This window comes from Scyliorhinus torazame, chromosome 6 (assembly GCF_047496885.1).
Source record: "Scyliorhinus torazame isolate Kashiwa2021f chromosome 6, sScyTor2.1, whole genome shotgun sequence".
NCBI classification, from domain to species: Eukaryota; Metazoa; Chordata; class Chondrichthyes; order Carcharhiniformes; family Scyliorhinidae; genus Scyliorhinus; species Scyliorhinus torazame.
The window spans coordinates 65,745,641-65,770,563 of record NC_092712.1 but is presented as its reverse complement, the minus strand read 5'-3'; positions in this window follow the sequence as shown (position 1 = coordinate 65,770,563).

Here is a 24,923-nt window from a genome sequence, read left to right as displayed (position 1 = left end):
CAACATCGATGCACATTTATGTATCACATTTAATATAATCAAGCTCTCAATATGCTTCAGACGAATGTGACCCAGCAGAATTTCATAGAATTGTGCCCTTTTGCCCATTGCTCTGTGACAGCCACTTTTTCAGCATTTTCCTCTCGATCTGGACCAAACCATTTCTCCATTCCCAGCTATGCAATGTATAAATCCACCAATTCCAAAGTAAAGCAAAGTTTGCTTTACGCAAGTAGAGACTTAAGTGTTTGAATTCTTCAGTGGGTGTTTTATAATAGGAACCATTATTTAATATTTAATCGGAGTTGTTCTGTCGGTTTGAATTCCCATGATTAACAAAGTGACTGGATTGAGGTATACTTTTTTTTAAATTAGAGGCTGCTAAATGGGACAAAACAAAATATGAGGTTCGGTGCAGATGAATTGTTGGGAAGAATGGCTGGGATATTCCGGCCCCGTCGAGGCAGAGCCTGCCAGAACCTGCCGGAACATCCGACCAATGGCTCATTTTTGCAGGAAAGAAAAGAAAGTCACATCCCCAAACAAGCACTATCCTCACTGTCTACATTGATCAGAATGTTACGCTCCTCCCTGTGGTTGGTTTGGCAGGAAAGGGGTCTCCTGTGGCGGCCTGCTCATCTGTAGGCCAATTAAGGCATTTAAGTGGCCATGACCACATTCCGCTGCCGCTTGGATTTTCCCCACGGCAGGGGAGGTTGGTGCCAACTGCAAAAACTGCCAGGTAAAACCTGGCACCATCCTGACCCGGCCTAGATGGGGGTCTTCCAGTTTGGGCACTGTCACCCCACCTCTACCTCCAATCCACAGCACCCCTCCCCTGCCCCAACCCCTCACCAATGAATTCCTCCTCCTAACTTACCCCTCCCAGCCACCGCCATGTCAATCCCGGACCCAAGCGCATCATCTGGGCCTGCAGCAAGGTGCTGGTGAGTCTACGGACATGCCTCAAGTTCAAATTCCATGGATTCTCTTGTTCGGGAACTAGGTACAGTCCCAGGCACGGCCATTGCTGACATTTGACAGCTGTCAACTCTCGAATGGGAGACATTCTCTCAGTTGGTGGTGGAAAGCCTGTATCAAGCTAATGAACTCCCCGAGGGCCAGTAAATAGCTGCAGGGTGGGTCTGCACAGGCATGTTCGCTCCTGGTATCAAGGCACAGGGACTCATGCCCCAAAGTAGTGTTCAGTCCAGTTTTAAAGAGAAACAATCATTCTATTATTCACTCTATTAAATGCTTAAGCAGAAGCAAGATAATCATAACTTCCTTTCCCTAGGTCTCTGGACCATTCTATAATGAAGCTCTCATGAGGTTAGAAGATATGGATGTTTTCAAGGTTACAGATTGCAGGCCGAAACTGTCTTTCCAGAATGATAATTCAGGCAGGGAATGTCATCCTTTGACTGTTTCTTCGCATGTTTCTTATTTTACTGGAGTCAGAATTCAACATTTAACCCTTTTTACCCAATCTCCTAACAGTAGCGTTACTACCTCAGTTGGTGTTACTGCTGGACAAGGAGATGCCAGAATGGACCCTGGCTCAAAAGATTGTGGGGAGGATCTCCGTTTGGGAGACGTATGGGCGGGTTCTCTGGTCCACCAGCCACGTGTTTCCTGGCGGCCCGCCGTCCTCGTCGGCGGGATTCTCTGTTCCAGCCACCAGCCAGTAGGATTTCCCATCGTGGCCACCCCACGCTGCCGGGAAACTCACTGGCATGGGTGTGCTGCCGGCGGAGTGGAAAATCCCATCGGCGGAAAATCCCGCCCTATTTGTTCTCCCGCCAGAGCTGAATTGCACCTGTTTTACAATTGCCTTGCGGTCATAAAGCAGGATGCAATTCAATATTCCACGCCGTGCAAATTTATGCATTGTGTAGAATACAAGGGGATTCCCAGGAGACCCTGCTATCGGCTGCCACCTTGGGTTAGCGGCCCAATAGTGGGGTCCCATGGCCAGCACCCCTTCCTCCACACCACAAATATGCCTCAACCCCCCCGACCCTGTACCGCACCACCCCCCTGTACTGCAAATTAGCCCTGACCCCCCCCCCCCCCCCCCCCCACCCCCACCCCCCAACTCTGCACCAGAAATCGATCCTGACATCACCCTGCACACTGCAAATTGTCTGGATGACCCCCCCGGATCCATCCCCACCCAGGGACCCCTGTAATAGGAGGTATCCCAGGGACCCCTGTAATGGGGGGATGCCCCAGGGACCCCTGTAATAGAGAGAGCCTGCATAGGGACCCCCTGTAATAGGGCAACCCTCCAGGGACCCCTGTACTAGGAGGGCCCCCACAAGTAAGTGCAGTGAAATCAGACGATTGAGTGATTGGAATGCACTTAGTGCAGTTTAATTTCTTTAATGTGGGCAATGCTTATAAATATTAAGGTTTCACCACTTAGGCCATTGAAGCATGTAGATATATGAATGGATTAATGTTGCAGATGGTTCCTATTCTTGTATTTGTCAAGATGCTACTTAAACGTCACTATTGTACCTGCTTCCACCACCTCCTCCGGCAGCGTGCCCCAGGCACTTACCACCCTCTGTGTAAAAAACTTGTCTCGTACATCTCCTCTAAACTTTGTCCCTTGCATCTTAAACCGATGTTACTTAGTAATTGACTTTTCCACCCTGGGAAGAAGCGCCTGACTATCCATTCTGACTGCGCCACTCATAATTTTGTAAACCTCTATCAGATCGCCCCTCAATCACCTTTGTTCCAGTGAAAACAATCAGAGTTTATCCAACCTCTCCTCATAGCTAATTTCTTCCAGTCCAAGCAACATCCTGGTAAATCTTTTCTGTATCCTCTCCAAAGCCTCCACATCCTTCTGGTAGTGTGGCAATGAGAATTGTGTGCAATATTCCAAGTGTGGCCGAAATAAGTTTCTGAACAGTTGCAGCATAACTTGCCAATCTTTATACTCAATGCCCTAACCGATGAAGGCAAGCATGAGCATTACTTTATCCACCTGCGGTGTCACTTTCAGTGATCTGTGGACCTGTATGCCCAGACCGCTCTGCCTGTCAATACTCCCAAATGTTCTAATAAAAGCAAATTACTTTGGATGCTGGAATCTGAACCAAAGAGAACCTAAATGTTCTGCCATTTACAGTATAATTCCCACCTGTACTAGACCTTCCAAAATGCATTACCTCACATTTGCCCGGATAAACTCTATCTGCCATTTCTCCACCCAAGTCTCCAACCAATCTATATCCTGTTATATCTCTGACAAACCTCTTCACTGTCCGCAACTCCACTAATCTTTGTCCACAAACTCACTACTCACATTTTCCTCCAAATCATTTATATATAAAATGAACAACAAAGGTCCCAGCACTGATCCTTGTGGCACACCACTAGTCACAGCCTTCCATTCATAAAAGCACCCTTCTACTGCTACCTCTGACTTCAATGACTGAGCCAGTTCTGTGTCCATCTTGTTAGCTCGCCTCTGATCCCATGTGACTTCAACTTCTATACCATTCTGCCATGAGGGATTTTGTCAAAGGCTTTACTAAAGTCTATGTAAGCAATATCCACTGCCCTTCCTTCATCTTTTTTACTTCCTCAAAAATCGTAATCAAGTTAGTGACACACGACTTGCCCTTCACAAACCATGCTGCCTCTCGCTAATACGTCCACTTGCTTCCAAATGGGAGTAAATCCTGTCCAGAAGAATCTTTTCCAATAATTTCCCGACCACTGACCGAAGGTTCATCAGCCTATAATTCCCTGGGTTATCCCTACTAACCTTTTTAAACAAATGAACAATATTGGCTTTACGCCAGTCCTCTGGTTCCCCACTTGTAGCCAATGAGGATATAAAGATTTCTGTCAATGCATCAGCAATTTCCTCCCTTGTCTCCCTCAGTATGCTGGACTCACGTCCAACATGTCCTGGGGACGTATCTACCTTAATGGTTTTTAAGACGACCAACATCTCCTCCGTTTTGATATTGACATGACCCGGAATATCTACACGCCCTTCCCTAGAATCAATATCCACCAAGTCCTTCTCTTTGGTGAATAGTGATGCAATGTACTCATTTAGTACCTCGCCCATTACCTTTGGCTCCACACATAGATTCCCTCCTCTGTCCTTGAGTGGGCCAGCCCTTTCCCTGATTACCCTCTTGTTCTTTATATATGTATAAAAAGCCTTTGGATTCTCCTTAATCCTGTTTCCCAAGGACTTTTCATGACCCCTTCTAGACCTCCTAACTCCTTGTTTAAGTTCCTTCCTACTTTCTTCATATTCTTCAAGACCTTACGAATGCTTCCTTTTACTTTTTGACGAGGCAACGTAACCCAGCTAATGGTTGTTCAGGAATGTGGCTAATTCAGATAAAAGCCATTTTGTGTCTTTACGATTGGTAGCTCAGCTAACAGCCATTATGTGTAACTTCTTTTTAATTGTATGTCTGTACTTTCTGATATTAGTAATTCTTAGGTTATAAAATCGCCACATTGTATATACACTATCTATTCCGACAAATTGCCTCTTATACAGGCATCTAAGCCTGGGTACCGTTATCTAAAATCTTCTTTCTAAATCTGACTTCAACAAAGCCCCTAATACTAATTGAGTCCCAGTCAATATAAAATGCACACTGGACTAAATCGCTGGCTTTTAAAGCAGACCAAGGCAGGCCAGCAGCACGGTTCAATTCCTGTACCAGCCTCCCCGAACAGGCGCCGGAATGTGGCGACTAGGGGCTTTTCACAGTAACTTCATTGAAGCCTACTCGTGACAATAAGCGATTTTCATTTCATAAAGGAAATTAAAATCACCCACCACAAAAACCCTGTTGTTTTTACATCTTTCCAAAATCTGTCTAGATATCTGCACTTCTATCTCCCGCTGGCTGTTGGGAGGCCTGTAGTAAATCCCCAACACTGTGACTGCACCCTTCCTATTCCTGAGTTCCACCTGTTGCTAACTTTTGGTTGGTTCAATTGGCTCTGTTTTATAACCTTTGCTCTAGAGTCGCCAGGTATCTTTATGATACCGCCACGAGGTTCAAGTTCAAGTAATGATCAATAACTCAACACACCAATTAGTAAGATTCAAATCAAAACACATTTATTATACACAGTCAATCGCTACTCATGCATGAATTCTACTTAATAAACTATCTCTATAACTAACAGGCCTATATTTAGCTTTGTACTGGCCCATCAGGTCAGGGGAACAAATGGCCTTTCGTTCAGGTCCTGAGTCTATAGGATTCAAAAGCTGGCTTGGACTGGTAGCTAGGAGCGCCTATCTCGTAGCGAGCGTTGACTTGAGACTTACTTGCTTGGAGGCAGCTTGGGCAGTTCACTCTCAAGGGTTGATTTGCTGCTGAGTGACCCTGCCAAGAAGGATGATTTGAACTTGGAGGCTTTGCTTTATAGTCCCTAGGGTCTTCCCGCCCTTCGGGACGGACCCCGTACCTGGTTTCAAGTGATTAGACTTCGTTCCAATCACTTGGTTCGATTTCTCCAATGCTGGAGCGGTTCCCTGATCGTTGGGCGGTCTTTAAGTGTCCGTTAACCTCTTTTGTGTTGGCTCCTGCTAGCGCCGAGGAGTCTGGCTTGGCTTTGTTTACCTTAAAATGTTTTGATTGTTCCCGGGGATAATTCATTAATATGTAGCTGGCTGCTACATTACTATGCAGATGGCTGCTGGTTTCAGTGCTGTTTGGTTCCTTACAGGTCTTAATACACATGATTTCTGTATTTGCTGGTCTTTGCCTGTGTTGGCTGAATTTCCCTTCAGCCTTTGCGGTTCTCCATTTTAAGTCAGGAAGTGGCAACTCAGGTGGCTACACACCCATTCTGCCTCGCTGCATGAGACCTTCGAGGTGTCTTCCCACAGTACAGCTATGAGATTCCCCTTAACCAGTAATGCAACTCTCCCACCCCTTTTACAATACTTCTTTACTCCCTCTTCACTTCACAAATGTATTCAGGTTTGAAAGATAACACCCCATTCTGAATCCAAATGGCTGATGCCACTCAACCAATCTTCTGTCGATGCCTCCTCATGGGCAAAACAAACAAATCAGGAATATCCCTGATTCCATCGGCAGCCTATGTTAAAATGTGGCTTCTGAGGCAGGATAATAATTGCATTCCTGCAAGTGGCCTTATTACTGTTGGACTGGGAAGGTCAGCAAGGTTCCTATCCTGATTACTAACTAGTGATGCCTAGCTCTACCAGGAATGGTGTGCAAAAGATTTCAGAAGGTGTATAGGAAAGTAATGCTCAACTTTACCTCTCCAGCACATTTCTCAGTGCTTCTCCTGTTGACATCCAGTTTATGGAAGCAATAATTTCTTCAAATTAAATATTGAGACGACCAAAGCCATCCCTTTCAGTCTCTCACAAACTTTGCAACATCACTGCCAACACCATCTCCTTCTGTACTACACTCATCGGGGTTATGCACAGATATTTGTCACGTTTGTTTTCAGAAGCCTTGTCTGAATTGCTCAAAAAAATAATTTAATGAATCTCCCTCTGAAATGAAATTCCCTGAGGAAAATAATTATACTCTGCCTGGTCCAGGTCCAACTCTGAATGTACTGTACAAGTACAACTTGTGTTTACATGGAACCTTTGAAGTAGCAAAGCATCCCGAGGCACTTCACAGGGGTGTTTAGAGCTTCAGGGTTAATGCAAACAATTCCACTTTACACTTTGCATCGAGTTGCAATGTGAATGAGCACGAGGTATTTCTGAAATATGGAAGCAAAGTGCAAACTTTTGACATTTCTGTATTAATGTTGAATTATAAAACACATACCCAAAGAGAAATTGCAAATAGGACATAAATAATATATCCTGCTTATTAAAAATTGAAAACAAAATGTAGTTCATTGGTAAATCCCCAAACTGGACAATCTTAAGAATAATGGCAAAAATATGTATGTCAGTTCTACGCAGCTTCTGACAACTCCAACAACCTTAGTATAGGACAAAAATGATCATGCAGCTTTTTAAGATTCAGAAGATATATGTTGTTCACAACAGGTTGGAATAATCATGGATTACTTTTTATAACCAGATCTGTACAACCCAAAGTTTCAACCAGTATTACCTGATGGTCCGGTTACAATTAACATTTCTTATCAGGCTTCCAAGTAGTATGGTTTGTAGTATTGATTTTTAAAAAATCAAATATTACTAACTCACAAAACATTCGTTTAGATATTTGAAGATCATAATAGTGCTAAGGCAGTGTGCTAGCCTGAAAATGGCAGATCTGTGGCTATTTAAAGTTACAGATTATTGGTGTGGTGATATGCATAACTGTAAATACACAAGGGGTTAATGTAAATACACGTAGACTAGATAAACACTAGAGGGAGCACCAGAGACATCATGACACACAGACATTCAACCAATAGGTCAGTAAGATAGGACACAACCAATGGGCATTCAAGACACACCCAGGCGTGACACTACCACAGGGGGGTATTACACCAACTCATAAAAAAGGACACAGTACACATGCTCAGTCTCTTTCCAGTGGAGACACTTAGTGAGTACAGACAGGGTTGATTGAGACACATCACACCCACCACGTGGATTGTAGCAGACTGGTTAGTTAGTCTGAGTAGCTATAGCAGGATTCTGAGAGGAGAGTCGAATCCAAGTGGGAGAATTGTTAACAGTTTAATAAATGTGTTAAAGCTATCTCCAAGTCTGAACCTTCCTTTGTCAGAGTGCACATCAAGAAAGCAGCTTATGCTACATCAAGAGCATAACAAAACAATTGGGATGTAAAATTTAGTTTTATTTGATGGAACTTGGCACTGTGTGGGGGCTTTTCACAGTAACTTCATGGCAGTGTTAATGTAAGCCTACTTGTGACAATAAAGATCATTATTAAAATAGAACTTACAATTGACCTTTAAATAATGTGACATGCTCGCTCAGTTGTATAATAGTCCTGAATTGGCCTCGCAGGGACATCGAATCCACCATCTTTCCCACCACTAGCAATGTGGCATGTTGGCAGGAAGGCTATGGACTCCCTTCCCAATGCTTGCCTTTGCCATTTTGTGAGGCACTTTGTCTCCCAACCCACCCCCGATGAAACTGGAAAATTCCGCACATTAACTCTGTTAATGTTACCAGGCATGCAGCAACTGTGAATAAATGAATAGAGACAACGGTTAAAGTACATCAAGCCATATTCTTATATATCTTATATATCTGGGGCCTAGCAGGGTTCAATATTGTTGTGAGGTGCTAAGGTTGGAAAGGCATTGCATTTCCCAGTATTGACATACCTTATCTTGCTGACCACACAGAGAAACACCAGAACAAAATACATTTAAAGTAAATGGGTTTCCCAGTTTTTTCACATTATTATACAATGTCCTTCAAGTTCTCTGATATAATAAATGACAATGTTCCTTTTTTTTTCATTTAATGTGCCTTCATACTCAACCTCATATCGGAAAAATAATAGGTTATCGATTAAATATAGGATGAGCGTGACAAGTGGAGACAGTGTCGGCAGAAAATGATGTGGCACAATATCACTCAGCAGGTATTTTCTATGTCAGTTTATAATTCACACACTTCATTTTGCCATAAACGTCAATAAGTGTTCATTTAATTAATAATGAGATCATTCTATCAACCATTTTCGGGCATCACCCGTGAAAAAAAATGAGAATTTATCACCAAAATAAAACAACCATTATGTTATTGACACTGCAAAATGAGGAGCAAAAATGGAAAGTTGCAAACATCGTATCTGTTGTAAATAAACTGTGGACTGGTAAGCCTCAAGGAGCCTTGCTAGTTGGGATCACATAGCCCACCTTTCTTTGCTTGGAAGATTGGTAGAGGACTTTAAAAATCTTGATTAGAAAATGTCCCTTCAGGTTTAGGTAAAGCAACAACATATCAGCAGGATGTTACATCTTCCTTGTGCTGGCTCATGTTTTCACTCACAGTGCGTTGCCATCCTGTTCGCAGAGGAGCTCCTGTGTTGTGGATTGCAGAGGCTTGCATATGGTACTTGCATATGGTTACAGATTGGACCTACTTACTTTCTGGAACCTCTCGCAATATTCGGGCAATAATGCTTGATGGCAAAATTATGGCATTGCATTAATACCGAGACATCTCACCTCACCATTGTTGATGAACAGTTACCCAACTAGTCCACTGATCAGTTTGCAGACAGAGATTTGGGCATCTGTAATGACTGTGAACTGATGGTTCTGAGGTATTTCTATGCAGAAGGATTAAGGAGCCTGCTTAACAACTCTCAAAAACATTTTTAAAATATTCACTTAAGCCATTAATGGTTTGTCAATAGTTAATCTTGGGTTTTATATTCTGCAACAGGCTGGGCGGGAGTGCCGAGAACAACGGGTCACTGTCTCAGAATACAGGGGAGGTCATTTAGGACTGAGGTGAGGCAAAACTCTTCATTCAGAGAGTGACAGGCCTGTGGAATTCTCTACCACAGAGAGCTGGAGAGGTCAAGTCACTGAATATATTTAAGAAGGGAACAGATAGATTTCTAGACTCTAAAGTTGTCAAGGACCGTGGGGAGCAGTGGGGGAGTATGGAGTTGAGGTAGATGTGTTGCTCTATTAATAATGTTGGTGAACCACAAGCTTTCCCTCATATCGATCAAATGACCACACAACCAGTTAGTTAGTTCAAAAGATGTTTTTTTACATACACAAGAGTTATCTCGACATGCAAACACAATATCTACTACGAGTTAAACTAAACCGATCAGCTACAATAACCTATACTTAACTTCAGGGCGACTGGTACTATGCAAATCGATAAGGCCTTTATCTGGATTTCACTTGGCTGGTTTGAAGAAAGCGGCTCTGTCTCTGCTGGGCTCCTCCGTCAGGTAGCGATTGTTGGTCAGGAACATAGTTGGCTGTTCCTGCTACAATTGGGTTGGCACAGGCTGGATCCAAAAGAGACAGAACACATGGCTGTGCTCTCTTTTATCCCTCTGGGGTTTCGTGCTCTTTGGGGCGGTCCTTAACCTTGGACCCAATAGTTCGACAGGGCTCTGATCACTGTCTTCGATTTCGGCCAATAAAGGGGTGGGTGCCTCGGTAGCTGGGCGGGTTCTCAGCAGTCATTGACCTTGGCAGTTGGGCTTTCTGAGTTAAGGGAGTGGCGCCGATCAGTCTGTGGCTGTACCGGTTGCTTGATTGAAGTTCTATTGTCCTGGGAAAATGGACCATTGAAATGCAAACAAGAAGGGGCTTCGATCAGGCCTGGTTATCTGTGTTTCAGATAAACATAGGCTCTGTACCTGTCTGAGTCCTGGGTTGGTCATAATTCCCATAGTCCTTTGCAGGTGGCCACCTTAGATGGCTACAGAGGATCAGCCATACTCATATTGAATGGTGGAGCAGGCTCGAAGGGCCAAATGGCCTACTCTCCAGTTGCTTTGAGCTCAATGTTTTCTGTTTCTATAAGGATTTGTAGAAACTTAAACTGACCAATGCAGTCACACTTCTGTGGAGAATGATTTAAATTCTGAGCATCCTGAGATGTCTGCGGGGCTGCAGTGTTCCCTTTCTCCACCCACCCCACAACCCCCCCCCCCCCCCCCCGAGGTTTGGGAGGGAAATATTGGATGTTTGGGTTAGAGAAACCAGATCAGAGGAGAGCAACAGTAACAGGAGTAAGTTTGAATGTGGTGATATTTAAATGGAAGTACGCTACCAGAAAAAAAAATAGTCTTGCCGGAGCTGGGAAGCTAAGCATTTAGCGCAAAGCAACGAGAGAGGTTCCACCAGCTAATCACTCAAAGCCAGCTCAGCCGGGCAGGTCATGTTATTCCCATGTTTGACACCAGGGGCGCGATTCTCTGACCCCCAACCGGGTTGGAGAATCGCCGGGGGCCGTGTCGCGAATTCTCCGCCACCGGAGATTCGGCGGGGGCGGGAATCGCGCCGAGCCGGGAATCCCCTGGCGATTCTCCAGTCCGCGATGGGCCAAAGTCCCGCCGCTGTCAACCCACGCCGGCCGGCGTGGATTGAACCACCTTTGGGACGGCGGGACATGGCGACGCGGGCGGGCTGCGGGGTCCTGGGGGGGGCACGGGGCGATCTGGCTCCGGGGGGTGCCCTCACGGTGGCCTGGCCTGCGATCGGGGCCCACCGATCCGCGGGCGGGCCTGTGCCATGGGGGCACTCTTTTCCTTCCGCCTTCGCCATTGTCTCCACCATGGTGGAGGCGGAAGAGACCCCCTCCACTGCGCATGCGCGGGGATGCCGTGAGCGGCCGCTGACGCTCCCGCGCATGCGCCGCCCGGCAAAGTCAGTCTCGCGCCAGCTGGCGGGGCACCAAAGGCCTTTCCCGCCTGCTGACGGGGCGTAAATCAGTCCGGCGCGGGCCTAGCACCTCAAGGTGAGGGTTCGGCCCCTCAAGATGCGGAGACTTCCATACCTTTGGGGCGGCGCTATGCCGGACTGATTCGCGCCGTTTTTGGCGCCAGAGGGCGGACATCGCGCCGATATCGGAGAATCCGCCCCAGACTCCTGAAACAAATGCTCTACTTATAACTTGATCATGACAGGAGACTCCCAGGAGCCCAGTGCAAATGCTTTACGGATATCCTCCAGTATCCCTGAAGAGATCAGACATCCCTACCAACTCATGGGAGTCCCCGGCTTGTGACCAATCAAAATGGAGAAGGTTCGTTTGGGAGGTACTCAAACACATCATGAGTCTTCACCAGGCACAAGCAGAGGCGAATCAAGGAATTGCAGACAGCACACAAGCTTCCCGACAACTCCTGTATCCAACCCTTCAAGCATCAGCTTCCCCTCATGTGGCAAAGTCTGCAGATCGTTGCGTCAGAATCCATCGAACCGGAATGGATGCAAATCATCCTCGATAGGGAAGGTCTGCCTAAGAAGAAAAGAAGAAGAAAATCAGGAGTCAGACTTTGCACAATTGGCCGATACAATTTAGCATGGCAATAACTCATAGTGACATAGTGATCTCCCCTGACTTCTGTTAAAGTGACGACTTGTTTACTGTTAGTGCTGAGATATTTACTGTGTGTTATCCAAAGGCAGCTTGTCTAGCAATAATACTGTATTCATAAAATATTTGGGTTCATTGCTGGTGTCCATTGGGGAGTCATGCAGCACATCTACATCTGGTTAGCTAAGTTTCCCCCATGGTCTTGGTGGGCTAATCAGTTCAAGCTGGTGAAGTGATGCATATCTGTCTAGAATTCCGAATCACAGAAGGTAAGAAAGGGAAATGCGTCAGTTTATGCAGACAATCTGAGGAGTTACAAACTCTATCGACTGTACAGAACCGGGACCCAGATTATCAGGATTGCAAGGTTTTACCTTTGGAAAAACATTCTTGACTTTTACTGCACAAACTTGTGAAAAATTCCGAATCACTATTCTGCACATTTCTTGAGCTGCTGATGTCTATCGTTGCTCGACAGGCATCGAATACATTTCAGGCCATTCACCTCAAAGGCAGAATTCCTCCTCTAACTGATACACATGAATTTAAAAAGGAAATGGTGACTTGCCTCTTTTGGTGGTCAGGCCGCAAGCTGGATGCATTAAAACCCATTCCACAGAAGACAACCCAATGTCCCAGACAGGGTCCGTCAACAAATGTCCCAAATGTAATATTTCCGAGTTCGAAGATAACACCAAGTTAGACGGGAATTTGTATTGTAAAGAAGATGCAAAGTGGCTTCAACGGGATTTGGTCTGACTTCCAGTCCGGGATTTTTCGCTCCCGTATTTTTTGAACAGGTTTGACGACTTGAGCATTTTATCTCGACAGAAAGCTTGCCGAAATTTCCCCTCTCCCCCTTAGTGGTGGGTCACGTTTCCTGCCGTGCAGCACCCAAAACCTTATTTCCATTCATTAGCATATCATTATTACATATCATTATTCCCACAGGAATCATCCCCCTCATCCAAAGAAATTTGCTAATGCTCTTCGGGAGGGTTTAAACTAGTTCAGCAGGGGGTTGGGAACCTGAATTGTAGCTCCAGTATACAGGAGGTTGAGAGTAGTGAGGTCATGAGTAAGGCTTCAAGGTTGCAGGAGTGTACCGGCAGGCAGGAAGGTGGTTTAAAGTGTGTCAACTTCAACGCCAGGAGCATCAGGAATAAGGTGGGTGAACTTGCAGCATGGGTTGGTACCTGGGACTTCGATGTTGTGGCCATATCAGAGACAAGGATAGAGGAGGGACCAGGTATGGTTGCTGCAGGTCCTGGGGTTTGGATATTTCAGTAAGCTCAGGGAAGGTGGTAAAAGAGGGGGAGGGGTGGCATTGTTAGTCAAGGACAGTATTATGGTGGCAGAAAGAACGTTTGATCAGGACTCGTCTACTGAGGTAGTATGGGATGAGGTTAGAAACAGGAAAGGCGAGGTCACCCTGTTGAGAGTTTTCTATAGGCCTCTGAAAAGTTCCAGAGATGTAGAGGAAAGGATTGCAAAGATGATTCTGGATAGGAGCGAAAGTAACAGGATAGTTGCTGTGGGGGACTTTAACTTCCAAATATTGACTGGAAACTCGATAGTTCGAGTACTTTAGATGGGTCCATTTTTGTCCAATGTGTGCAGGAGGGTTTCCTGACACAGTATGTAGATAGGCCAACAAGAGGCGAGGCAACATTGGATTTGGTACTGGGTAATGAACCAGGACAGGTGTTAGATTTGGAGGTAGGTGAGCACTTTGGAGATAGTGACCACAATTTGGTTATGTTTACTTTAGCGATAGAAAGGGATAGGTATATACCGCAGGGCAAGAGTTATATCTGGGATAAAGGCAATTATGTTGCGATGAGGCAGGACTTAGGATGCATAGGATGGGGAAGGAAACTGCAGGGGATGGGCACAATTGAAATGTGGAGCTTGTTCAGGGAACAGCTACTGCGTGTCCTTGATAAGTATGTACCTGTCAGGCAGGGAGAAAGTGGTTGAGCGAGGAAACCGTGGTTTACTAAAGTAGTCGAATCACTTGTCAAGAGGAAGAAGGAGGCTTGTGTAAAGATGAGACGTGAAGGTTCAGTGAGGGCGCTCAAGAGTTACAAGTTAGCCAGGAAGGACCGAAAGAGAGAGCTAAGAAGAGCCAGGAGGGGACATGAGAAGTCTTTGGCAGGTAGGATCAAGGATAACCCTAAAGCTTTCTATAGGTATGTCACGAATAAAAGAATGACTAGGGTAAGAGTAGGTCCATTCAAGGACAGTAGTGGGAAGTTGTGCTTGGAGTCGGAGGAGGTAGGGGAGGTGCTAAATGAATATTTTTCGTCAGTATTCACACAGGAAAAAGACAATGTTGTCAAGGAGAATACTGAGATTCAGGCTACTAGACTAGAAGGGCTTGAGGTTCATAAGGAGGAGGTGTTAGCAATTCTGGAAAGTGTGAAAATATGTAGGTTCCCTGGGCCGGATGGGATTTATCCTAGGATTCTCTGGGAAGCTGGGGAGGAGATTGCTGAGCCTTTGGCTTTGATCTTTCTGTCATCATTGTCTACAGGAATAGTGCCAGAAGACTGGAGGATAGCAAATGTTGTCCCCTTGTTCAAGAAGGGGAGTAGAGACAATCCCCGTAACTATAGACCAGTGAGCCTTACTTCTGTTGTGGGCAAAATCTTGGAAAGGTTGATAAGAGATAGGATTTATAATCATCTAGAAAGGAATAATTTGATTCGGGATAGTCAACACGGTTTTGTGAATGGTAGGTCGTGCCTCACAAACCTCATTGAGTTCTTTGAGAAGGTGACCGAACAGGTGGACGAGGGTAAAGCAGTTGATGTGATGTATATGGATTTCAGTAAAGCGTTTGATAAGGTTCCCCACGGTAGGCTATTGCAGAAAATACGGAGGCATGGGTTTCAGGGTGATTTAGCAGTTTGGATCAGAAATTGGCTAAGAAGACAGAGGGTGGTGGTTGATGGGAAATGTTCAGCCTGGAGTTCAGTTACTAGTGGTGTACCACAAGGATCTGTTTTGGGGCCACTGCTGTTTGTCATTTTTATAAATGACCTGGTGGAGGGCGTAGAAGGATGGGTGAGTAAATTTGTAGATGACACTAAAGTCGGTGGAGTTGTGGACAGTGTGGAAGGATGTTGCAGGTTACAGAGGGACATAGATAAGCTGCAGAGCTGGGCTGAGAGGTGGCAAATGGAGTTCAATGCAGAAAAGTGTGAGGTAATTCATTTTGGAAGGAGTAACAGGAATACAGAGTACTGGGCTAATGGTAAGATTCCTGGTAGTGTGGATGAGCAGAGAGATCTCGGTTTCCATGTATATAGTCCCTGAAAGTTGCCACCCAGGTTGAGAGGGTTGTTAAGAAGGCGTATGGTGTGTTAGCTTTTATTAGTAGAGGGATTGAGTTTCGGAGCCATGTTGCAGCTGTACAAAACTCTGGTGCGGCCGCATTTGGCGTATTGCATGCAGTTCTGGTCGCCGCATTATAGTAAGAATGTGGAAGCATTGGAAAGGGTGCAGAGGAGATTTACCAGGTGTTGTCTGGTATGGAGGGAAAATGTTATGAGGAATGGCTGAGGGACCTGAGGCTGTTTTCGTTAGAGAGAAGAAGGTTAAGAGGTGACTTAATTGAGGCATACAAGATGATCAGAGGATTGGATAGGGTGGACAGTGAGAGCCTTTTTCCTCGGATGGTGATATCTAGCACGAGGGGACGTAGCTTTAAATTGAGGGGAGATAGATATAGGACAGATGTCAAAGGTAGGTTCTTTACTCAGAGAGTAGTAAGGGCGTGGAATGCCCTGCCTGCAACAGTAGTGGACTCGCCAACACTAAGGGCATTTAAATGGTCATTGGATAGACACATGGACGATAAGGGAATAGTGTAGATGGGCTTAAGAGTGGTTTCACAGGTCGGCGCAACATCGAGGGCCGAAGGGCCTGTACTGCGCTGTAATGTTCTATGTACTAAAAATCAACCCACAGTGGTGTGATGTCATAACAGTGCAATCTTCGACTGCTTTCAGAAGGTATGCACCTGTTGGGCTGACCTCTGAGGGGAGTTTGGAGGTGAGTGCACAGCTCGCTACGTGGTACCGCTGACTCAAAGGGCTGAGAGGGCACCAGTGAACCACTCGGGGGTACCAGGAGAAGTCATAGGGGCTCCAGCAGTTTCGGCTCCAGGGCTGAGGGGAAAAGGAAGCAGCTCCAGAAGGGGCAAAGGCCCAGGGCCAGAAAGGGCAAAAGAACTGGGGCAAAGGGGCAAGGGAACTGGGACTCGAAGGGGTGAAGTGTTGGAGTTAGAAGGGGGGAAACATTCATGGCCAGAAGGGTAAGACAGCTAAGTGTTAAAATTACTGTTCCCGAGGCTGCCTTCTTCTCCTGCTATGGGTGGGTGGCCAGTCATCACAGACTGATGGAGCCACTCAAATGTTGTGATGGGTGGGGTCTGCATTACTGTCAAGGATAAGTCTAATGGTAACCCAAAGTTTTCAAGAAGGAGGTAGGTACAGCTCTTGGGGCTAAAGAGATCAAAAGATATGGCAGGAAAGTGGGAATAGGTTATTGGGGTGGATGATCAGCCATGGTCATGTGAAATGGTGGATCAGACTCGAAGGGAGAAATGACCTACTCCTGCTTCTATTTTCCATGTTTCTATGTCAGTAATGGATATTAGTTGGAGCTGAGATTGTCCAGCTACAATACAATTAACATGCCTATTGTCTGACTGTTCACCTAATTATACCCACTAAATCAACACTGATGTGTGTGAGTGCCACAGTCTGCTCCTCGGCACTTAACACTTTGCGTGCAGACCTCCAGAATCAGTGACAGCTATGGTGTCCCTGCACGATTGGCTGACTGGGCAAGCACATACATCCCCTTCAATAGTGAGAAAGGGCATATTGGCTGCGGGCAGTACTCTGACCCGTAAGATGTGTGAAAAGGTGCGTTTTGCCAGGTCCGACAGCCTGGTTGAGCAAAAGGCCTTGGAGTAATGCTTGAGGCAATGCCTGTGCCTGACATGAGAGCTCAGGATGCAACAGAGTGGCCAAAATTATGGCCACTCGGTCAAGTTGCATGAGGAAAGGGTAGTGTGGGCTCTTGTCCATTGATGGAGCGAATGAAGGACTAGTCATTAATGTGGAGGTCAGCACTTGAGATTGTGTCTGTGCAAACGCAGCTCCCAAAGTTCATTGGGCAAATGGAGCTTCCTAGGAGACAAATGCTAACCGTCACCTCCTTCTCTCTTTCATTTCGCAGTGATTTGAGCGAGTGTGAAATGGAGCCTGTGGAGCTGGCTATCATTCTTTTTTTTTAAATAATCTTTATTGTCACAAGTAGGCTTACATTAGCACTGCAATGAAGTTACTGTGAAAAGCCCCTAGTCGCCATATTCCGGCTCCTGTTTGGGTACACAGAAGGACAATTCAGAATGTCTAATACACCTAACAGCCCGTCTTTCAATGCACAAAGTGGAGAGAAGACATGAACAGAGGAACCTGGCTCAACAGAGGCATGAGGAGAACCATGAGGATGAAGGGGTGGCAAGCCCTGCTCCACAAGCAGAGGAGGTACAACAGAGGGTGGTTGCTTCGAGGCACCTTCCTCCAACCAGGGTGTACAGAAGTGCCTGACCTTCCTGCAGATGAGCAAGAACCACTGCTGGTGAAGACTTTGCCAGTCAGGGCAACTGGTAGCTCCTCCATACATCCTTTTGCAGGATTTGGCACCACAGGGACTTGGAGGGCACCCACTGCCTGTGGGGTTGAAAGTCACAGCCGCCCTCAGCTTTTATGTGATTAGTGCCTTTCAGGCCTCTATGGGTGACTTTTAAGACATTTTGTAAGCCTCCAGGTGCATCCAGGAGGTGGCAGACGTAACCTTCGCTGGGACACACAGGTATGTTCATTTCGACCCGGATCAAGCAAGCCAGGATGCAAGAGCTATTAGATTTAGGCAGCTGTCTGGTTTTCCAAAGGTGCAGGGTGCCATCGGCTGGACTCACATGGCTCTCCGATCCCTGGGGCATCAAGGAGTGCAGCTCGTGAACCACAAGGGCTTCCACTCCCAGAATGCTCAGCTGGTCTGCAACCACACAAGGAGAATTCTCCAGGTGTATGCTCGCTCCCTGAGAATGTGCACGTCTCATATATACTGAGCCGCTCTCAGATCCCTGGCTCCTTTGAGGGTTCACAGCAGCTACAGGGCTGGTTCCTTGGGGACAGGGGATACCCACTGAGGACATGGCTGATGGCACCTGCGTGGAGGCCACAGGGTACAGCTGAGGTTAGATACAATGCTGCTCATGCTGCTAATCATCCTTTGCTGTAGCAGACCACAGGGGTGCTGAAAATGAGGTTCCGATGCATGGACCGGTCTGACGGAGTCCTGTGGTACAGTCCGTAGAGGGTGTCATATATTGTGGTCATCTGTTGCGTCCATCACAACCTGGCACTTCAACGAGGGGAGGAACTGCCTGAGGAGGAGATGGAGGACTGGCGCATTTCCTTGGATGAGGAGGACGTCAAGGAGGTCTTAAAGGGAGAGGATGTCAGCTATGAGGCACTGGCGATGGCCAAATGTCCCGTCTGCCCCAGACAAGCTTGGGATGCCCTCATAGCCGCTAGATTTATGCAGGGTGATGAGACAAACCACTGAGGATATCCCATCATCCTCACATCCCTCCTATGAACATGGCTCTCTCGCCTGATTGCTGGCAGCACATGCGTTCACTGATAAGGCTCATGTCATGGGGCGGAAATGGTTGCTCATAGTCCCAACAGGGCAGGAAGATGATGATAGCCCGGATTCTCAGTTTAGGAGATTATGTTCATCCCGCCAGAGCTGAATTGCACCTGATTTGCACTCCTTCCAAATCCTTAGCCATGCAAATTTTGCATGGCGAGGATTGTGAGGGATATCCGAGGGAATCCCGCTATCGAGCCGCCATTTTGAGCGGGCGGCCCAATAGCAAGGTCACAGGGCTGGCCCCCCTTCTGAGGATCACAATTGAGCCCCCTACCCCTCCCCCCGTAAAGCAATTCATCGCCTTCCCCAGAATTTCTGGGTCTTCCCCTCCGCCCAGTACGGGTCTGACCTTACCTGCACCCCCTCACCAAACAAAGACCCCCTAAATAAGGAGTCCCGAGGGACCCCTAAATAATAAGACCTCCCACAGACACCCCCTAAATAAATAGACCCCCCCAGAGGCCCCCTAAATAAGGAGACCTCCCACAACCCCCCTAAATAAGGAGACCCCCCACACAGAACCCCCAAAAGAGAGACCCCTTTCTGAAGCCCCCTAGAAGAGAGACGCCCTGTCTGGAAGCTAGACAGCAGTCCAGACAGAGGCAGTGAAAAAAAATCATTGCTTTAACACTCACTTGGGCAATACATCTGCTGGCTCCTGGACCACTTCAAACAGAGTTAAGTGCTTTTAGTTTCTAGCTGACTTCAAAGTCACTCAACCATGAAGGGAGCCAATTGGAAATAACTTAATTCAGTTTGGACTGGTCTAGGAGCAGTCAAACTGTTTATAAACATTGCTGTTAATTTCTCAGCTGACCATTTCAGAGTTACTTGACCATGAAGGAAGATGAATGGAACAATGCTGACAGCTGTGTGGGGAAGCTGTCAGTCATAGCCTAGTTAAATCAATATCAAAGAGAAATGAATGAATGGCTTGCAGCTCAAAGATCTGAAGGGGTTTAAAAACGGCCGACTGGTTTTCTCTTTCCAGGGATTAACATGATGTGGAGATGCCGGCGTTGGACTGGGGTGAGCACAGTAAGAAGTCTTACAATGCCAGGTTAAAGTCCAACAGGTTTGTTTCGAATCACTAGCTTTCGGAGTGCAGCTCCTTCCTCAGGTGAATACATCAACTTGTCCTACATGAAAACAGATGGACGAGTGCCAGGAGGACATGTGCCAGGGCATCTACTAAGGATATGTGGGTGGTGAGTTGGACCAGGGAAGTGATGAGGACATGACCCGCAGGGCAGTTGATGATGTGTGTGGGAGAGCAAGTGGTGATGCCCCTTGAACAGGCAGTGAGTGAGCTCCCTGTGGATATGTGATGGGTCTGCGAGTGTGAGAACAATGAAAGGAGTGACTTACACTGACAGAACGGAGGAGATCGTTCGCCCTATTGTGGCACCGGATACCTGTCCCCTCAACATGACATTCGCGCTGACCACCGCTGCCACCGCCTCCCATGCTGGGTTGGTGTCGCGACCCGATGGTCTCCTTCCTGGGCAAAGGGTAGATGACGTCACACAGTGCCTCCATTGTATCCAGCAGTCTGTTGGAGAAACCAAGTCTGAATTTTCTAGAGTTTCGAAGATGAGAGGTAATCTCATTGAAACCGACAAAAACTTAAAGGAATAGACAGGGTAGATGCACATAAGATGTTTCTCTTGTTTGGGAAGTCTGGAACAAGGGGTATAACTTCAAAATAAGGGGGAAGCTCGTAGGGCCGAGATGAGGAGAACTATTATTTACTCAGAGGGTATGTGAAACTTCATCCCAAAAGACTGTGAAAGCTCAGTAATTGAGTATGTTTAAAGCAGAGATTGACAGGTTTCTAACTGTGCTGGCATAAAGATATATGGGGATAATTTGAGGGAAAATGGCATTAAAGTGGATAATTAGCAATGACCGTTTGAATGGTGGAGCAAGCTCAATGGGCTGTACGGCTTACTCCTCCGATGGTCCCACGTTCATTCCTCATCAGTGCATGCACCATCCATAGGAATATTACAGTGTAGAAGGAAGCCATTCGGTCCATCAAATCTACACCAACCCTTTGAAAGAGCACCCACCGAGGCCTATTGCCCCACCCTATCCTCATATGAGTGACACGATAGATCAATGGGGAGCACTGTTGCTTCACAGCTCTAGGGTCCCAGGTTCGATTCCCAGCTTGGGTCACTGTCTGTGTGGAGTCTGCACATTCTGCCCGTGTGTGTGTGGATTTCCTCCGGGTGCTCCGGTTTCAAAGAACAAAGAACAAAGAAAAGTACAGCACAGGAACAGGCCCTTCGGCCCTCCAAGCCCGTGCCGACCATGCTGCCCGACTAAACTACAATCTTCCTCCCATAAGTCCTGAAAGATGAGCTGTTATGCGAATAGGACATTCTGAATTCTCCCTCTGTGTACCCGAACAGGCGCCGGAATGTGGTGACTAGGGGCTTCTCACAGTAACTTCATTGCAGTGTTAAAGTATGCCTACTTGTGACAATAAAGATTATTATTATTAAGCCCACCTAACCTGCACATCTTTTGACACTAAGAGGAAATTTAGAATGGCCAATCCATCAAACCTGCACATCTTTGGACTGAGGGAGGAAACTGGAGCACCTGGAGGAAACACACGCTGACACAGAGAGAAAGTGCAAACCCCAAACAGACCGTCACCCAAGGCTGGCTTTGAACCCCGGTCCCTGGCACTGTGAGGCAGCAGTGCTAACCACTGTGCCGCCCAATGTTGTCCAGTATATTAGCCACTAGCCATATGTGGGGATTTAGAAATTAGGATGTGGATAATTGCATTTTTGATTAGTGAATAATTAAACTAATAAATAAGAAATGAGTAATTATGAGTTTGGCATACGACCTTGGTAGGCATGGAGAATTTGCGTTTACCTGTTTAATTGTCTCTTGGCAAAACAGCAAGATGAAATGCGGAACGAGCCATGTGTGTTTTTTTAACATGATGCGTGCAGATATTCTTTATTGGTTTTATGTTAACGTGGGGTGCAACACAGATGAAAACCCCAGCGATTGGAGCTGATACGTGGCTAGCTCCAGCATTTGTAATAATCACGTTAAACCAGTTGGAGAAAACAAGCCCAACCAACAACAAGCCACATCCAACTCTGGAACATCATAGGAGAAGATCAAAAGCATCCATCTGACCTCCATATGGAGAGGAGGGGAGGGTCCGACATGCTTGGCTGCGCGAGTCAATAGTCTCAGGAAGTAGCCAACAAAGTGAAAATACCGCTCACAACTTGTGGAGCAAAGCAGGTAAACAAAGAACGAAGTAAATTACAGCACAGGAACAGGCCCTCCCGCCGACCATGCTGCCCATCTGAACTAAAACCCCTACCCTTCCAGGGACCATATCCCTTTATTCCCATCCTATTCATGTATTTGTCAAGACGCCCCTTAAAAGTCACTGTGGTACCTGTTTGCACCATCTCCCCCAGCAGCGAGTTCCAGTCTCCCACCACCCTCTGTGTAAAAAAACTTTCCTCGTACATGTCCTTTAAACCTTTCCCCTCACACCCATGCCCCCTAGTAATTGACTCTTCCACCCTGGGAAAAAGCTTCTGCCTATCTACTCTGTCTCTGCCCCTCATAATCCCATAGACTTCTATCAGGTCACCCCTCAACCTCTGTCGTGCCAATGAGAAATAAACAATAGCCTATAGATCTGTTCCTCTATCTACCGCTGGCTGTTGGAAGGCCTATAGTAAACCCCCAACATTGTGCCTATACCCTTCCTAAGCCTGAGCTGTACCTATATTGCCTCGCTGTATGAGCCCTCTGAGGTGTCCTCCCACAGTACAGCTGTGATATCCTCCTTAACCAATAGTGCAAATCCCCACCCCTTTTACACTCCTCTATCCCGCCTGAAACATCTGTATCCTGGAACGTTAAGCTGCCAATCCTGTCCTTCCCTTAACCAAGTCTCAGTAATGGTAAAAATATCATCGTTCCAAATACTAATCCAAGCTCTAAGTTCAACTGCCTTACCTGTTACACTTCTTGCATTGAAACAAATGCACTTCAGTTCACCGGACCCTCTTTGATCAGCAACCGCACCCTGCCTGCTCTTCCTCTTACTGGCCCTACTCTTTAGTTCCCCTTCAGTTAATTCACCTTTGTTTTGGTTCCCACCCCACCCCCCTGCCAAACTGGTTTAAACCCTCCCATGTGACATTAGCAAACCTCCGGCCAGGATATTTATGCCCCTCCAGTTTAGCTCAATCTGTCCTTCCTTCAGGTTCCACCTACCCCGAAAGAGATCCCAATGGTCCAGATATCTGAAACCCTCCCTCCTCATGCTCACACAGCACTGAAAGCAGATTCCAAGACCATTGACACTATCTGCGAACCGTAAACCCTTATGCACCCGGCAGCTGCACTCTTCTTTCTCTCCCCCACCGACTCCCCCCACTTCCCCCTCAAGGCATACTACCAGTGCACTCCGCCTGCCCAGAGATGCCCTTGCAATCCCTGGTGATAAGTGGCAACAGTTTTGCTCACCTCCATCCTCCCTGTCGGAGGTCATGGTGCCTGGTTCTGTTTTTAAAAATACAGTAATAATTTGCATCAAGGGCAGCACAGTGGCCCAGTGGTTAGCATTGCTGCCTACGGCGTTGAGGACCCGGGTTTGATCCTGGCCCGGGTCACTGTCTGTGTGGAGTTTGCACATTCTCCCTGTGTCTGCGCGGGTTTCACCCCCACAACCCAAAGCTGTGCAGAGTAGGTGGATTGGCCACACTAAATTGCCCCTTAATTGGAAAAAAAATAATTGAGTACTCTAACTTTTAAAAAAAAGTATTATTTTATGACGTGGGGCGTCACACCAGCACAGTAGCACAGTGGTTAGCACTGTTGCTTCACACCGCCATTGTCCCAGATTCAATTCACGTCTTGGGTCACTGTCTGTGCGGAGTCTGTACGTTCTCCTCGTGTCTGTGTGGGTTTCCTCCGGGTGCTCTGGTTTCCTCCCACAAGTCCCTAACAACGTACTTATTAGGTGAATTGGACATTCTGAATTCTCCCTCAGTGTACCCGAACAGGTGCCAGAGTGTGGTGACAAGAGGATTTTCCCACTAACTTCATTGCAGTGTTAATGTAAGCCGACTTGTGACAATAATAAAGATTATTATTATCATTACCTGGTGGATGAGAGCTTGAGATGCTAATCGATTTAAATTCATGTTAATCCGGTTAGCACCTGATCATATCATTGGGGAGGCCCCTGGAAGATCGTGTTCCAAAATCCCATTCGTATAAATCTCGTTTTTGGCCTCTCTCAATACTTAGAGGCCTTGACGTGATTTTCTCTGACGGCTAACAGGCCAGCAAAATCCCACTCGATTTGTTGCTTAACCAATATTGGTCAGCAAGAACAGGGGTTGCTGGGTGAATGGACTACAGTCCGAAATTAGGACACAAGCAAATGGGCGGCACGTTAGCATAGTGGTTAGCACAATTGCTTCACAGCTCCAGGGTCCCAGGTTCAATTCCCAGCTTGGGTCACTGTCTGTGCGGAGTCTGCACGTTCTCCCCGTGTGTGCATGGGTTTCCTCTGGGTGCTCCGGTTTCCTCCCACAGTCCAAAGATGTGCAGGTTAGGTGAATTGGCCATGCTAAGTTGCCCTTAGTGTCCAAAATTGCCCTTAGTGTTGGGTGGGCTTACTGGGTTATGGGGATAGGGTGGAGGTGTGGGCTTCGGTAGGGTGCTCTTTCCAAATGCTGGTGCAGACTCGATGGGCCGAATGCCCTCTTTCTGCACTGCAACTGCTATGATTCTGTCACTTCTATGAGTTTTGGATGACCTTAAGTTAATGAAGGATGGAACTTGGATGTTCTGCTTGGAAGTCTGGGATGGATTAGAATCGTCGAGTATTAAGATTAAAAAAAAGACCTGAATGAGGGTTTTCGGAGCACATGAATTTAAGATGGACAAGTGACAAGCAATGATCATCTCTGACAACAGAGGATTGTTGTGTTCTGTGACCTTGCCATTGCAATGATGCGCACAGAACTGCTGGTGACTTAACTGGAATGATGATTTATTGATTTACATGTGGAAAGATAACAAACAGAATGCTATACAGACTAAGTTACTATTTGGGTTTTGTGAACTCTCCTGGAACTACCCTTTGTGCGACTTT